A 14,737-nucleotide genomic window follows, 5' to 3' on the forward strand; every position below is an offset into this window, starting at 1 on the left:
CCTCACCGGACAGAACCTGGCGGCATAACTTGAGAAGGTCGGCAAGAAACTGTTATATGCTGAATTAGCAGTTATGTTCGATGGAACATGTTTCAGTAAAGATATCCTGCTATTTCCTGTGGGGCGGGGTAGCGACGGGAATGGATGAAGGCAAGCAAGTATGAATATGTACATATGTATATGTCTGTGTATGTATTGTGTGCATATGTGTATATGTTGATTGTATATGTGCGTGTATGGTTTATGTATAAATGTGTATATGAGTGAATGGGCCACTCTTCGTCTGTTTCCTGTGTGTGTGTGTGTGTGTGTGTGTGTGTGTGTGTGTGTGTGTGTGTGTGTGTGTATAGCGGTCTTTCATTCAACATGAAGTTCCAAAATCTCGCTAAAGCTCGCGGTAAATCCTCTATATAACCAACCCACCGTGAAATCTCATCCACTCACTGAACAAGCCTGACACTTGTCTCAGCTCACATGCATGACATCCACTCTCAGCCACGCCCTCCCTCACTCCCACCCTCCTCCCTCACCAACACCACATAATCCCCCACCCCGCCCAGCCTATCCTCTACAGCAAGAGCAGGTAATCCCACTGCTAAAAGGTGACACACACACACACACACACACACACACACACACAGACACACAGAGTGTACCACTACCACCTCGCCTCTGTTCCTGGGTGGGCTGCTGAAATGCGTCCACCATTCCATTAACTGAAGCACCACTCGCCACACGCCCTTCTCTCCCTCCCAACGTCCCACTTGTATGGCAACGCTGTTAATTTTCACTCAAAAATTTTGGTCAAGTCTTCGCAAAATGTTTGCCGTGATTATTCGCGCCGCGATGTACACGTTTATCAAGGGACGTGCGACGTGCGATATACACGTTTATGAAGGGACGTGCGACGTGCGATATACACGTTTATCAATGGACGTGCGACGTGCGGTATGTGTGCCGTGCTCTGTATTCCACCTTATTGGTACAGGAGGAGTGGTGTTGGATGGTCTAGTCTGTCTACAGGACCGAGAGTAATGTGGTAGTAGAAGAAGTAGTAGTAGTAGTAGTAGAAGTAGTAATAGTGGTAGAAGTAGTAGTAGAAATAGTAGTAGTAGTAGTAGTAGTAGTAGTAGTAGTAGTAATCGTAGTAGTAGTAGTAAATTTGCATTGTCACAAGAGCTCTCTCTCTCTCTCTCTCTCTGTCTCTCTCTCTCTCTCTCTCTCTCTCTCTCTCTCTCTCTCTCTCTCTCTCTCTCTCTCTCTCGCCTCACTTCAGTTCTCTACAACCCTTGAAGATATAAATCTGTGGACCTACTCATCCTGGAAAGCCTTTGACGTCATCAGATCAGATCTCTCTAACAGTACTGAAAAAAATCTTTACATTGACAATAAAAATCAACGCAAGTCCTGAACACATATTTCATTTTGTTTGAAGTTCAAGGGTTATGTTCGGAGGATATGTGTGTGTGTGTGTGTGTGTGTGTGTGTGTGTGTGTGTGTGTGTGTGTGTGTGTGTGTAACATGTGAAACGTCTGGGGTAAACCATGGAAAGGTCTGTGGGTCCTGGATGTGGATAGGGAGTTGTGGTTTTTGGTGCATTACACATGACAGGTAAAGACTGAGTGTGAACGAATGTGGCCTTTTCTGTCTGTTTTCCTGGCGCTAAGTCGCTGAAGCGGGAGGGGGGGGGGGGGTAGCGACGCTATTTCCTGTGGGGCGGGGTAGCGACAGGATGGATGAAGGCAAGCAAGTATGAATATATACATGTGTGTGTATATATATGTATGTATATATATATATATATATATATATATATATATATATATATATATATATATATATATATATATATATGTATATATATATTTTTTTTTTTTTTTTATACTTTGTCGCTGTCTCCCGCGTTTGCGAGGTAGCGCAAGGAAATATATATGTATATATGTATATATGTATATATATATATGTGTATATATATATATATATATATATATATATATATATATATATATATATATATATATATATATATTTGTTTATGGATGGGGTTGTAAAGGAGGTAAATGCAAGAGTCCTGGAAAGAGGGGCAAGTATGAAGTCTGTTGGGGATGAGAGAGCTTGGGAAGTGAGTCAATTGTTGTTCGCTGATGATACAGCGCTGGTGGCTGATTCATGTGAGAAACTGCAGAAGCTGGTGACTGAGTTTGGTAAAGTGTGTGGAAGAAGAAAGTTGAGAGTAAATGTGAATAAGAGCAAGGTTATTAGGTACAGTAGGGGTGAGGGTCAAGTCAATTGGGAGGTGAGTTTGAATGGAGAAAAACTGGAGGAAGTGAAGTGTTTTAGATATCTGGGAGTGGATCTGTCAGCGGATGGAACCATGGAAGCGGAAGTGGATCATAGGGTGGGGGAGGGGGCGAAAATTTTGGGAGCCTTGAAAAATGTGTGGAAGTCGAGAACATTATCTCGGAAAGCAAAAATGGGTATGTTTGAGGGAATAGTGGTTCCAACAATGCTGTATGGTTGCGAGGCGTGGGCTATGGATAGAGATGTGCGCAGGAGGATGGATGTGCTGGAAATGAGATGTTTGAGGACAATGTGTGGTGTGAGGTGGTTTGATCGAGTAAGTAACGTAAGGGTAAGAGAGATGTGTGGAAATAAAAAGAGCGTGGTCGAGAGAGCAGAAGAGGGTGTTTTGAAATGGTTTGGGCACATGGAGAGAATGAGTGAGGAGAGATTGACCAAGAGGATATATGTGTCGGAGGTGGAGGGAACGAGGAGAAGAGGGAGACCAAATTGGAGGTGGAAAGATGGAGTGAAAAAGATTTTGTGTGATCGGGGCCTGAACATGCAGGAGGGTGAAAGGAGGGCAAGAAATAGAGTGAATTGGAGTCATGTGGTATACAGGGGTTGACGTGCTGTCAGTGGATTGAAGCAAGGCATGTGAAGCGTCTGGGGTAAACCATGGAAAGCTGTGTAGGTATGTATATTTGCGTGTGTGGACGTGTGTATGTACATGTGTATGGGGGGGGGGGTTGGGCCATTTCTTTCGTCTGTTTCCTTGCGCTACCTCGCAAACGCGGGAGACAGCGACAAAGTATAAAAAAAAAAAAAAAAAAAAAAAAAAAAAATATATATATATATATATATGTGTGTGTGTGTGTGTGTGTGTGTGAGGTCTTTGTATGTGTTTGTATATGTATTTATATGATGATATGTATATGTAGGCATATGTGCATGTATGGGCATTTATGTATATATTTGTGCATATGAGCGGATGGGCAATTCTTTTTCTGTTCCTGGCGCTACCTCTCTGACGCGGGAAACAACGATTAAGTTTAAGAAAAAAAAAGAAAAAAAAAAAAATATATATATATATATATATATATATATATATATATATATATATATATATATATATATATATATATATATATATATATATATATTCGCCACTTCCCACATTAGCGACGAAGCGTTAAGAACAGAGGACTGAGCCTTAGAGGGAGTATCCTCACTTGGCCACCCAGTCCCCTCACTCCCGTTTTGATCGCCTTCTATGATATATATATATATATATATATATATATATATATATATATATATATATATATATATATATATATATATATGATATATAGGTAATTAGACAGATAGACAGATGTATATCCACCATATTAATCCCATAAGGGGGGAAATTTTTCTCGCACCCCCACCACCGGTGTAGACCTGACCTCGTCACAGTCCACTAATTGGTCTGGGGTTTCCCTGGCCGGGCTAGGTGAAGCTTCACAGTTTAATAGGTTATTGGTACGCCAGGTAGACTGTGCTGTGACGCACCGTATTGGCTCGCCAGTCCGTAGAAATTTGTCGGGAATCGATGGGAGAGTTTTGTGTGTGTGTATGTGTGTGTGTGTGTGTGTGTGTGTGTGTGTGGGTCGGATCCGTTGCACGGAATTGGGAGCTCCGCTTGTGGTACGAGATGATGATGTCGATGATGATGGGTAAATTGATTGATGGATAGGAAGGTACAGAGTAAGATAGAGAGATAGATAAACCACTTTAGTCAGTGCGTAGAGGCAGTATATAAATGAGAACACAGTTCTAGGTTTTGTAGTTTGGGGGCATTTGCGACCGTAACTATATAACCATTTTGGTCACCTTGATTGGAACAAAGACACAGAGACAGAGTAAAGAGTGCACGGTGAGCAGCTGCCAAGATGATTCACGAACTAAGGAACAAATACCACGGGAGAAGAGTAAACGACTTCGTTCTATTTAGGTTAGAAAAGAGAAGGTTAAGCGGTGATCTAATCGAGGTATTCGACCCATTTCAGACTCTGACGATCTTGATTTAATCGGCTACTTTCCGGTAGATTCATCGACCTTACACTCGTACTGATAGACACAAATATGCAGGCAAACTTAATCCTCCGAATTAGGTAAAGTGCACTTTCTCTTCTACGAAATTCTTAACATATGACACGATTTTATACCAGTAAGAGTATTTGAAAGTAACTACACAGATGAGTTTAAGAATACACTGAATTATATCACTCTGTTTCAAGTCTTGCCATTGACGTTACTAGCGTCTCTGCAGTTCCATATTATGTTTATAGATAATTATCTTTACGTACAGTTTTATATTATGTATATATATGTATGATCATCCTTATCTACAGTTACTTACTATGCATATATGATTATCTTGATCCGTGTGCGTGCTTACTCGTACTATGCTGAACACTGTGTTTCTCATGGCTTCTATCAACAAGAGAACCCTTGATAAGACCCACTGGACTATCAGTGTTTACTCTTCTTTGTATTCCCTTTGTATCGTTTGCATACATGATTAGAGGGGAAGAGAGAGAGAGAGAGAGAGAGAGAGAGAGAGAGAGAGAGAGAGAGAGAGAGAGAGAGAGAGAGAGAGAGAGACAGGCGGACAGATAGACAGATGATAACTGGTCATAACACACACTCCTGTTCGAGTCTTACTCGAGGGATAACACCTCCCTGTCCAGATTGACAGTGAAGATTCTCCTCTGACGTGCGACTGTCGTAGAAATATTGACGGTGTGGAGTGGACTGGACATCCGGGAGGAGGTGTTCGCCCCAGGAGCACCTCCCTCTCTTCCCCACCATAACTCACCTCCAACACGTCTGTACTTAAAGGGGAGGTGCTGACGTTTCCCTGCCCGCTCATACATGGGGATGAATAAGTCAAAAAAGCCATTTGTGTTTTGGGAAGCGTCACCCGAGGGCTGTGAAGGTCGTGATTTACTAAACCGGTCTCTCGCTAACCCTCCCTCCCCCTCACACACGCATACACGCACACAAACACACACACACACACACACACACGCGACAACCCTGGCTGGAGTGGATGACGACCCCGGCAGATGTGTGTCTTTTCCAGTTGTGGTTATATGAGCTCTCTGTCTGTCTGTCTGTCTGTCTGTCTCTCTCTCTCTCTCTCTCTCTCTCTCTCTCTCTCTCTCTCTCTCTCTCTCTCTCTCTCTATATATATATATATATATATATATATATATATATATATTATTATTATTATTATTATACTTTGTCGCTGTCTCCCGCGTTTGCGAGGTAGCGCAAGGAAACAGACGAAAGAAATGGCCCAACCCCCCCCATACACATGTATATACATACGTCCACACACGCAAATATACATACTTACACAGCATATATATAATATAATATATATATATATATATATATATATATATATATATATATATATATATATATATATATATATATATATATATATATATATATATATATATATATATATATATATATATATATATATATATATATATATATATATATATAATATATATGTATATATATATATATATATATATATATATATATATATATATATATATATATATATATATATAGAGAGAGAGAGAGAGAGAGAGAGAGAGAGAGAGAGAGAGTGGTTTCATGATGTGAGGGTGGGTCTGCGGCAGAGGTGTGTGGTGTCGTAATGACTATTCAATCTGATTATGGACAGGGTGGCGTGAGAAGCGAATGTGACGGGTGGTTGGGGAAGAGTGGGCAGGTCTACAGCAGTCAGGCAGAGTTGGGGATGCTTGGGAGGTGAGTCAGTTCTACACAACTTTGACAGAGGTGAGAAGCATTGACAGATGAAAGCAATCTTAACTCTAATTCAAATTTCTCATACTTGTGAGCGTTACTCACAACGCAAGACGACATCGTAAGCACACGTAAGTAGATGGTTGTTCATTATCCATATTCCACAACCCTTCTTCTCCACATTTCCATCTCTCATTTACCCAGAGACCTTAACTAACTGCACCCGTCCTTAGACACGGGATTATAATCTGCAAACAACCTCCCAGGCTCTCGAGTCACCACCACACACTCGCCCAGTTAATCAAGTGAGTCTAGCGGCTATAATCACAATTAAATGATTTCTGTTGATTTATCTTGGCTTCAGGCAGACAGTGTGTAAACACGTGTCTTCACTTAGGATGGAAGGATGACTTCGCAGATGGTCTCAATATATATATATATATATATATATATATATATATATATATATATATATATATATATATATATATATATATTATCTTTATTTATTTTGCTTTGTCGCTGTCTCCCGCGTTAGCGAGGTAGCGTAAGGAAACAGACGAAAGAATGGCCCAACCCACCCACATACACATGTATATACATACACGTCCACACACGCAAATATACATACCTATACATTTCAACGTTCTCTTGGAAAGCAAAAATGGGTATGTTTGAAGGCATAGTGGTTCCAACAATGTTGTATGGTTGCGAGGCGTGGGCTATTATCTAGATAGAGTAGTGCGGAGGAGGGTGGATGTGCTGGAAATGAGATGTTTGAGGACAATATGTGGTGTGAGGTGGTTTGATCGAGTAAGTAATGAAAAGGTAAGAGAGATATCTGGTAATAAAAAGAGTGTGGTTGAGAGAGCAGAAGAGGGTATGTTGAAATGGTTTGGACAAATGGAGAGAATGAGTGAGAAAATATTGACAAAGAGGATATATGTGTCAGAGGTAGAGGGAACGAGGAGAAGTGGGAGACCAAATTGGAGGTGGAAGGATGGAGTGAAAAAGATTTTGAGTGATCGGGGCCTGAACATATAGGGGGGTGAAAGGCGTACAAGGAATAGAGTGAATTGGGACGTTGTGGTATACAGGGATCGACTAGCTGTCAGTGGATTGAACCAGGGCATGTGGAGCGTCTTGGGTAAACCATGGAAAGGTCTGTGGGGCCTGGGTGTGGATAAAGGGCTGTGGTTTCGGTGCGTTGCACATGACGGATAATGGATGTGAACAGATGCGGCTTTTCTCCGTCTCTTACGGGCGCTACCACATTAACGCAGGAAACTATGATCAGAAATAAAAAAAGAAAGTATATATACAAGAGAAAGAGAGAGAGAGAGAGAGAGAGAGAGAGAGAGAGAGAGAGAGAGAGAGAGATTAGATAATTTCCTTATCCTGTTCATTATAAAAACAACGAAAGGAAGCGAGTGCAGACATCCCTCTTATCTGTCGCGATCGTAAACAGGAGCAACTTCGCATTTGATTTTGATTTTACTGTGTCGCCCACGACGCAGGGGAGGAGCGGGGGATGCTTCCTCCACACTGTCTCACACTAACTCCCGTCACACGTTAGGGTTTAGATCCGCGCCTGTGTAGAATCCATCCTCGTAGTGTCATCTCACATGTCATGTAGATTGCAGACATCCATTCATCATGGTCACTGAGGATACGTATGTAAGCTGTGAATATCACATGTGATTCTTCCTTCAAGGCTTCCCTTATGGTATACTCACTGAACTTTGGAGTTGGGTTTTTTTTCTGGCAGTGGTCTGGAAGGGCACGGAAGGGCATAAAGTGAAAAAAGAAATGGTAATGTTAATGATACCCTTGTGTATGAACCAGTAGTGGGTCCAGACTTCTTACTTGTTTCAGTCGTCACGACCCACGCAGCTCCCTTGCATAAGTAGACGCCAGTCCCCAGACTAGCCCGGGACACGTAGAGTCCCAGGAAAACACAAAGGACTTATGAATAAAACTTTTTATCACTTGTTTGGAACGATATTTCCTGCCAAGTGGATTCTCTTTTAGTGAAATTGATCAGTCAGCCTCTCTGTCATATTTATAGTATGCTCTTGTCTGAGTGAAATGGTAAGATATTCTTTCAAGTCAGTCTTATATCCGGTTTCACCTGAGTGAGATGTCAGGTCAAGGTCAGGCGGAGAGGGGGGTCACGCTCACCCTTGTGCCAACTTCTCTCACTAATTACAAGGTTGCATGACCCCCATTCCACGTTTCAATTGGATCTATTTTTCTTACTTTGTAACTGGCTGAAGATGTGGTAATACACGAAAGCGTTAAGGATTTTCGTGCTTCTTTTCCTTACACACACACACACACACACACACACAGTAACGTGTACCAAAGGAATGAAACTCGACTGCCACTGAAGTGAAGTCACTAACCCTACCGATACCCAGGCGGGCAGTACCGGTGATATTGTACTTCCCTGGTCGCTGGTGGTTACTGCCTTCCACCTACTGCCTACCACCTACTGCCTGACAGAAGAGAGAGAGAGAGAGAGAGAGAGAGAGAGAGAGAGAGAGAGAGAGAGAGAGAGAGAGAGAGAGAGAGATGTGTTACCGGACTCGTTCTGTTCATAGTTACACTACGAGATAGAGAAAGGTAACTTTCCTCAAGGTTGTAATATCGTCAACAGACAGGAAGGCATGGAGAGCTCAGCGAAAGAACCTCCTCTCTTCATACTCCATCAACTCCCCTGCTCCTGTGTGGAGTGTTGCCTCGAAGCTGCAGCATCACCCAGCATGTGAGGCGTGCTGGGGTTATATAATTCAATGTGTAGGGAGAAACAGAGAGAGAGAGAGAGAGAGAGAGAGAGAGAGAGAGAGAGAGAGAGAGAGAGAGAGAGATTGCGAAAGGGGATCACCCGAGAACTGCATTGTGACACCAAGGGGATCGAATATGACAACAATCCCACTGGAGTAGAGAAAGCTAATACAAGTTCCTCAATCCCCATCAAGACCTCATCATTCACGCGGATCTAAGTGTCGTTCTTATTCTCTCTCTCTCTCTCTCTCTCTCTCTCTCTCTCTCTCTCTCTCTCTCTCTCTCTCTCTCTCTCTCTCTCTCTCTTCTTCTTCTTCTTCTTCTTCTTCTTCTTCTTCTTCTGTGACCAGCATTAGCTGAAAATCTGGACCTCAGCGGAAAAAGAGAAACTTGACGCGTAACACCTTGAAAAGAGAGAGAGAGAGAGAGAAGAAGAGGAGAAAGAGAGAGAGAGAGAGAGAGAGAGAGAGAGGAAGAACAGAAGAGTGGACTTAGAATAGAGAAGAGGAGAGAGAGAGAGAGAGAGAGAGAGAGAGGAGAAGAGGGAGAAATGATGTATAGACAATAAGGTGGCTACGCTTCTGAGAAACAAGGAGATAAAAGGGAGGAAGGAAAGTGGAGAAAATACTGTGAACAGTTGTGTGTCAGAGAGCTAGAACTGTGATATCATGTTGGTGTGCACGAGAGTAGAACGGTGATAGTCAGTTGGGCACGAGAGAAGAATGGCGAACATGTGGTGTAATCACAGGAGTCTAATACTGCTGACCTATCAGTGGTGTGTCACGTAGATCTAGTAAATACTGGAGACACAATGTTGGAGTGTCACGAGAGCAGTATACCTGGTGAATGAAAAGGTGGGGGTAAGGTTGTACAAATGGAATTATTTGTGAAAATACATATTAAGTTTGCTGCTGTTTGTTCTTTTTTTGCGCTTGGCTTATGCAAAGCTTGTCCAACACGTGGTATAACACACAGACACAACACACAAACACAGAAAACAATACTCTATATATTATTTGATATAATTATATTATTATATATTTATATTCAGATATATAGTATATGGTAATATATATATAGGTATGCGAAAGTGAAATATAAGATGTTTACATGGAATTCACTTTCTGATGAAAAATACATATTCAGAACACTCTGCATCTATGCGGTTTTTCTATTTTTTTGCACTTGCTATGCAAAGTTTGAGAGATGTATTATACAACACACATCAAAACACAAATAATATATATATATATATATATATATATATATATATATATATATATATATATATATATATATATATATATGCGAATAAAGTGCATATGAACGCGCACCTTCCTAGAACATACAAACCTCCACCAGCGCGTTCATATGCACTTTATTCGTATTCATATACCTCCGCGTTGTACAGTTAGGTTCGGTAAAACGCTATCAGCTGGCTATGTGCGCCTGTTGGGAAATAACCGGTATAGACCCCGTTGCTCACCATTGTGAGACGAAGGGTATTCGAGTACTTAGTATTCGAATAGTTGTTCCTATTAGCCAGGCCCATAGCCTAGCGGTTAGCATGCCTGCCTCTTGCACAGGGGTCCCGGGTTCGATCCTGGCTGTTGGAAGTTTGTATGTTGAATCAAGGCATGTGAGGCGTCTGGGGTAAACCATGGAAAGCTGTGTAGGTATGTATATTTGCGTGTGTGGACGTATGTATATACATGTGTATGGGGGGGTTTGGCCATTTCTTTCGTCTGTTTCCTTGCGCTACCTCGCAAACGCGGGAGACAGCGACAAAGTATAATAATAAAATAAAAATATATATATATATATATATATATATATATATATATATATATATATATATATATATATATATGTGTGTGTGTGTGTATGTATATATATGTATGTATGCATGTATATACGTATACTTATTTCCTGCCCTAGGAGTCCCTTCTGTCTTTCTGGGGCTTCGACAGCGCTCATTATGTCACCCACATCCACAGAGCGACAAGAACGGGTCATGATATGTAGTGATGTGTGAGCTTCTTTGTGGGGAGAGTGCAAAGCAATTGAGTGGTTAGTACCCAGAGTCTTCGTTGCGGCATTGCATTGCGGTCATGAAGTGTCTCGAGTTATGTATTTTCATGATTGATTCTACGATGACATGTTTCAGGCATTAGGGATTTTATTGTATAGCCAGTAATGGTTGAAGATATCTGTACGTCCATTTGGGTTATGTATTTCATGATTGATTCTACGCTGACAAGTTTCCAGGCATTAGGGATTTTATTGTATAGCCAGTAATGGTTGACGATATCTGTACGTCCATTTGGGTTATGTATTTCATGATTGATTCTACGCTGAAAAGTTTCCAGGCATTAAGGATTTTATTGTATAGCCAGTAATGGTTGAAGATCTCTGTACGTCCATGGCCAGCAAATGAGCCAAAATGCGTCATGTGAAGAATCTGGATGTTGTTAAAGCCTGTTGCGGGGATATAATGCATCACAGATGGTGGTCTAAGATGAGAGACATTTATACCGTTAAATCCAAATGGTTTTACTCCTCTAGCCGAGTACATGACCCGAGTTCGATTCCTAGGGTACATAAGAGGTGAATGGTTTTCATTGATTTCAGTTGACAGTACTTTCTAGAGATTTATATATCACCGCAGCGCCAAGGAAACTCATTGAGATGTCCCTGAGGAGGCTTGAGAATTTGCGAGAGATGTCATGCATCAAAGAAGGTGGGAAACTTTTGTACAGTCATGACCGAATGCTTACAATCCACCAGTCAAGTGTTGCACAAGGGTTCGAACCCCGTGGCGCAGAGAGGTGATTTGGTATATATATATATATATATATTATATATATATATATATATATATATATATATATATATATATATATATATATATATATAATCATTAGTGTCATTACTATCACTATACAACCCCGGATCAGTTTCACGAAGGGGTTCTGGGGTTATTATAACCCACATACCAACTATCCAAGGACTCCAGCAGCTTCAAGGCTTCGCTACAATCAGTAGCAGGGAGAGGATGGTCTCCTTAGGAGCGAAAAGTTCTTTGACGGGATTGTAGTGTGTTTCATCAACTGACGATGAAATAACTGTACATCCTCTCGTAGGCGGAGTCCGGTAGAACATATATAATCATCTCATTTCTTAATCTATTTTGTATCTATTTATTTATCTATTGACTTACGTAAATCTATATTATTCCATTACTTATTTACTCATTTCCCAGACATATCCCTAAGAAGTGTAAGCATCCACAACCTCTCACTACGTTCTCACCCTCGCCAGACTCCCTCAGATGCGTCCACACACACACACACACACACACACACACACACACACACACACCTCCCCAAGGCGCTCACTCACCCCCCCTCTGTATTTATGCAAATGTACCAGGAACTCAACCCTTCAATCACTGCACTGGTCACGACACTCCCGGATTTAACCATCTATGGCTTCCTTACAACCCCACGAGTGCAACACCCCTGTGTCGTTTTCTTCCTAGTCTTTTGCTTCCTTATAGGTACAGATCCTGAAGAAAGAAAATAGGTAGATGGGTGTCCCACACACTACGTCCTTTCCTCTCTCCGTCTCTCTCTCTTTCCCCACAACTCTGTCGATAACTACATGATACGTGATCCTGTCGAATACAAAGAGATACATGATCCTGTCGAATACTAAGAGATACGTGATCTTGTCGAATACTACGTGATACGTAATCTGTCGAATACTACGTGATGCATCATCCGTCGAATACTACGTGGTACGTGATCCTGTCGAATACGTGATACATCATCCGTTGAATACTACGTGGTACGTGATCCTGTCGAATATTACGTGATACTAATTCAATTCGTAACACACCTATTCCCATTGCAACACTGTTACGTGCTTTGCTTATCTATTCTACCTTGTATTTCGTCTTTTCTCCAGCGTTTGAAGTATTTAGATGTAAGTAATTGATCTTCCATGACCTATATCCTTAAGACCCATCTCTGTCTATTATGTAATGGGGTTTTATCTATTACGTAGTTGGTTGTTACTTATCATTAGCCCCATATCACCCTATAGATAATTTGTTTATCATCCATTATCTAACTAAGAGTTACCTATCAGGTATCCTGTTCAGTATACTCCTCACCCAATTATCTTCTTCAACTACTACTATTTTCTACACGTTATCCATTTTCTGTTATTAGTAGCCACAAGCCAACCTCTTCCATAAGTCCATTATAATTACATTATCAAGTTATATAATGTTTATTTCCCCATCAATTTCCTTTTCAATTTTACGTATTATATTGTATATTGTATTCGCCTGTCCTACTCCACTTCACCAATTTTTTTTACCCATTCTTTTATATTACATAACCATTTTCTTCTCGCATTCTTGTATAGAAAACGTTTTGGTAATGATTCGTATGATATCGTCTAGTGATCACAATATTCAGGGACGCGTGTCCCTCATCACAACACCTCCGACGTAAAGTAGTGCGAATAAGTCTAATGGTTTCATTCATAGTCTAATTGTTTCATCAGTCTGAGGAGCTGTTGGTTATGGATAATCATCCACATGAGTAATATAGAAAGGTAACTTGTACGCGCACATCATGAATATTGCCTTCCCTTCAGGATTTACCAGTTCGTAAAGGTCGCCATTGAAACATACTACATGTCGATATCCAACTGTATATATCACAGCATCGATACCAGACTACCATAGGTGTATACCCTTCCATATATATATATATATATATATATATATATATATATATATATATTTTTTTTTTTTTTTTTTTATACTTTGTCGCTGTCTCCCGCGTTTGCGAGGTAGCGCAAGGAAACAGACGAAAGAAATGGCCCAACCCCCCCCATACACATGTACATACACACGTCCACACACGCAAATATACATACCCACACAGCCCTCCACGGCCCACCCCGGACGCTCCACATGCCCTGATTCAATCCACTGACAGCACGTCAACCCCTGTATACCACATCGCTCCAATTCACTCTATTCCTTGCCCTCCTTTCACCCTCCTGCATGTTCAGGCCCCGATCACACAAAATCCTTTTCACTCCATCTTTCCACCTCCAATTTGGTCTCCCTCTTCTCCTCGTTCCCTTCACCTCCGACACATATATCCTCTTGGTCAATCTTTCCTCACTCATTCTCTCCATGTGCCCAAACCATTTCAAAACACCCTCTTCTGCTCTCTCAACCACGCTCTTTTTATTTCCACACATCTCTCTTACCCTTACGTTACTTACTCGATCAAACCACCTCACACCACACATTGTCCTCAAACATCTCATTTCCAGCACATCCATCCTCCTGCGCACAACTCTATCCATAGCCCACGCCTCGCAACCATACAACATTGTTGGAACTACTATTCCTTCAAACATACCCATTTTTGCTTTCCGGGATAATGTTCTCGACTTCCACACATTTTTCAAGGCTCCCAAAATTTTCGCTCCCTCCCCCACCCTATGATCCACTTCCGCTTCCATGGTTCCATCCGCTGACAGATCCACTCCCAGATATCTAAAACACTTCACTTCCTCCAGTTTTTCTCCATTCAAACTCACCTCCCAATTGACTTGACCCTCAACCCTACTGTACCTAATAACCTTGCTCTTATTCACATTTACTCTTAACTTTCTTCTTCCACACACTTTACCAAACTCAGTCACCAGCTTCTGCAGTTTCTCACATGAATCCGCCACCAGCGCTGTATCATCAGCGAACAACAACTGACTCACTTCCCAAGCTCTCTCATCCCCAACAGAC

This window comes from Panulirus ornatus, chromosome 1, assembly GCF_036320965.1.
Source record: "Panulirus ornatus isolate Po-2019 chromosome 1, ASM3632096v1, whole genome shotgun sequence".
Taxonomy (NCBI): domain Eukaryota; kingdom Metazoa; phylum Arthropoda; class Malacostraca; order Decapoda; family Palinuridae; genus Panulirus; species Panulirus ornatus.